The sequence below is a fragment of the Mastomys coucha genome, chromosome X (assembly GCF_008632895.1).
Source record: "Mastomys coucha isolate ucsf_1 chromosome X, UCSF_Mcou_1, whole genome shotgun sequence".
Lineage (NCBI taxonomy): Eukaryota > Metazoa > Chordata > Mammalia > Rodentia > Muridae > Mastomys > Mastomys coucha.
In genome coordinates, this window is record NC_045030.1 from 122364544 (window position 1) to 122368716 (window position 4173).

Here is a 4173-nt window from a genome sequence, read left to right on the forward strand (position 1 = left end):
TAACCAGCTCCCTGTAAATCCATTCCAAGGAGCCCAGGACTCTTCTAACCTCGGAAGGCACCAGGCATACATGTGATATACATACATACATGGCAGGCAAAATTTTCTTACACATGACATAAAATAAATAATTTTTATTTTAAGGACTAATGATACCCCATGTTAATTTAGCTCTGAGTTCAGCAACATTCTGACTCCCCATAGCTAAAAAGTTCTAATGACCTTCATAGAGAATCTTTAACATTGGTGCGTTTTCTTATGAGAATTTCAATTCACACACTTTCCATTGCATTTTTTAAAGAAATGACACAAACTCTCCTAAGGTAAAGTTATTTTTAAAAATGTTTTTCTAGCCTCTCAAATGCCTAATATATTGTCCTGCATATGTGGTATTTTTCATTGTTAAGCACTGTTATTTCCTAAAGGATTTGAAGAAGTCATCTGTGTCCCTTAAAAAGTCCATGTGATTGAAGATGAGCGTTTGGGAGCATGATTAAGGTTAGATGAGGTCATAATAGGTATGCCTATGATCAGAGTCTTGATAAAGGAACATATTCTCTCTCTTCTCTCTTTTCCTTCCCTTTTTTCCTTTCTCCATCAAGCTCTGAACAAAGAAGTCATAGGAGCACAGACTGAGATGAATATGGCCCCCAAATCCACAAGATTCAGATTGAAAATTTCTCTTTCTCGACAACTTGACCTTACACTTGCCAGTCTCTAGAACTGGGAGAAATGAATATATATAAAATGTGTTATGGCAACTTAAGGAAGTTAAATGTTCACAAAATTAAATGCAATGTCATTAAACATAAAGTGGAAGATCTATTGAGATCATCAAAGAGGTCAACCAAAACAACATGCTGTTAAGTGCTTAAAGTTCACAGCCACTGATTCTTTAGGCTGAAAATTCCTCTGTTCAGTGTAGTCAAAGACAAGACAAAATATCCTGAATAATACAGGTAATACAGGATTGATTTTGAAATAAATAAATACATGTTTTGCCCATTGGTCAGTATTCATAATACAAAAATCCAGAGGCTATGTGGAAAGACTCCCAGAACTTGCCCAAGAATAATATACATAGCCATTTAAGGCATATGGTAGGTTCAGTATTTCAGCAACCATCATTAAGGCACATCATTTTGACTAGCCCCAGAACATATCCACATCCTTTTTTCAGATTTTAAAAGTATCACTCTTCTTCCAGGAGTGTACATGTCCATCTTGGTGGCTACAAAGGTGTACTGGCTAGGTTTGTGTGTCAACTTGACACAAGCTGGAGTTATCACAGAAGGGAGTTTCAATTGGGGAAGTGCCTCCATGAGATCCAGCTGTGGGGCATTTTCTCAATTACTGATCAAGGGGGTAGGGCCCCTTGTGGGTGGTGCCATCCCTGGGCTGGAGGTCTTGGGTTCTATAAGAGAGCAGGCTGAGCAAGCCAGGAGAAGCAAGCCAGAAAGGAACATCTCTCCATGGCCTCTGCATCAGCTCCTGCTTCCTGACCTGCTCGAGTTCCAGTCCTGACTTCCTCTTGTGATGAACAGCAATGTGGAAGTAAGCTGAATAAACCCTTTCCTCCCCAACTTGCTTCTTGGTTATGATGTTTGTGCAGGAATAGAAACCCTGACTAAGACAAAAGGCTTAAGCGTTAAAATTTTTGTTAATCAATTTTGCTGAAATCAAAGAGATGGAGATATTAGTTCAGACTCAGGGAAACTGTTTTCAATCACTCACCATGAAGATACAGAGTAAACTTGTCATTTTCAATAAACCTGAAAACAACTGTGCAGTAACAACTGAAAAATATGAGGTTTCTGAAAAGAAAGATATCCCCATTATTGTTACAGTATTCTTTTAAGATTGTGAGTGGAACATGGATTATTGTCTTTGGGGGAGTGGCTTTCCATTAGAGAGGTACTCAGTGAGAACATTGTTCTGTTTCATTTAGAATTCTAGAATTCAAATCTTACAGATCTGGACATCTATCAACAATAAACTGATGTACAGAGAGTCTGAAGTTTTTCTTTGTGATTACATCCCTGACATCACCTTGCTTTCTCATCATTTTTCCATTCTCAAAATTTAGTACAGATAGTATGACCATGGATACATTTGTTCAAACTCATGGTGTATATACCCCAAAGAATGAACCCTAATGTAAAGGAGTAATTTCTGATGTGTCACTTGAAGCTCATCCAGTTGTAAAAAAGAATAATCCTCGGCTCAGGGATATTGAGGGTGAAAAAATGAGACTATGCACATGTGCAAGAAGGAGTATATACTATAGAGTATCTATACCTTGTTGTGTGTCAAAAACTGCTCAGCAAAATGAAGTTAAATTAAAAAGATGAATAGAGAAAAAATAAACTTTAATATGTAAACTTTCTGATTAATTATGTTTAAATTAATTGGCATGTTGCTGTTTTGTAAGAAAGAAAGGTAAGGAATGAACAAGGCAAACCCACAATCTTTTTTTTTAAGAGTCCTTGTCCAATTTTCAATGCCCTCAAGTATTGAAAAGCTTAATTAAGCTATTTTTTTCTATTCAAAATTCTTCCCAAATATTTCTGGACTAATTGTCACTGTATAAAAGAAGTTGCCATGTATACGAGCGTAACCATGGTATCCTTCGTATTATCTGCATAATGCATGTGTAATTCATTCCTGTGCAAAACATAATTAGAATGTAGCATAATTCCATCTCTCCTGAAGCATGGCTATTGTATGAAATGTATACAGTCAAATTATAGATGCTGCCATAAATGGGAAAGAAGAGAAAAAGGAATACAAAACAAAAAATTGTTTAGTTTTATTTGATGATTGCACGACCACAGAATCAGTCACAAATCTTCTGAAATACCCTCTCTGACTTGCAGAATCCTCTCCATTCTAATCTGTGTTTCCCACTTATGACCAAAAGGTGGCAGTGTTCCATCTAATATAAGTTTGGCATTTAGTCCGAGGTACTGTAGTCACTCAGTAATGTTCTCCACTGGAGCTAGCAAGGCGTGCATCATTAACCATTCTGCTTCACAGGCCCTGATATCTAGAGGATCAGACCAGCAGCTACACTGACATAACTCATTAGGAAACTGTTGTAAATAAGAATCTTGTAGAAAAGCGTAAGGGCAGGTTAAATTAGCTCCCCCACCTTGGAAGAAAAAGAAATCCTCTTGGCTGACCTGTATTGGGAAGAAAGAAATTCTATTTGCATCACAAAAGATGGAAGCATTCCACCAAACTCCGGGACAAGCTTCAGCTAAGAGGCTGGCATTCCATTCATTCTTCTCTCCAAATCTCATCTGAGCAAGGTGATTTATTCTCAGGAGCATGACTGAAATGTTTTCCTATTCACCTGGTCAGACAGCCACAAGCACATCTTAAACAGCTATGGGAAATGGTTTTAACTGACCTTACAAGGTCTGATTAAGAGCAAGACAGGTGTCTTCCTGAAACAAATTACCCCAAATGAAATTTAAAACACAACAACAGCAACAAAACCTGGCTGCAGGCTTTACCCAATGCCTCATCAGCATTCAACAACAGTTCTTTGGGGCTTAAATCAAACAGGGAAAAAAAAGATTCTGAGACAAATGCAGAGGGAAAAATCAGGAAAAAATTCACATCACCTACAGGGCAGCAGGGGATGCATGGACTGTGTAATGCCCCTTGTCTTTTCGGTAGAAACAAGATGGCTATAAAGGAAGACACAGTTCCCCAAACATTATGCCCTATCAAACACAAACAGTATATGAAATATAACAGTATCCAATTTTAACAGCTTGGGTTTCGTACATCCTTCCCTATCTCATAGATCCATTTTACATGGGAAACCTGACTGTAACAAAGGACGGCAACAGACAAGCTTAAGCCCCGAAGAAATATTTAGTTTTATTTTCTCTGTTATTAGTCAAAATAAAATGGAGTAATTACTGAAATGAATTTCTAAGGGGAAAAACACCCGATCTGGATTATTTGTATAATTTAATTCTTTAGTTCTTCAGTTTTCACTCTGGCAGTGGAAATGTGACCTTTTAATGCAATGGCTTAGCACAGCTGAAATGGCTCATGTTGTCAGGAATGAAAGAGAGGCCAGTCAAATTCAAATGATCGAGTTCTCTAATTACTGGACCTACAGTGGAGCACCTGCTTGCACTCTATCCCTGCCCCAAC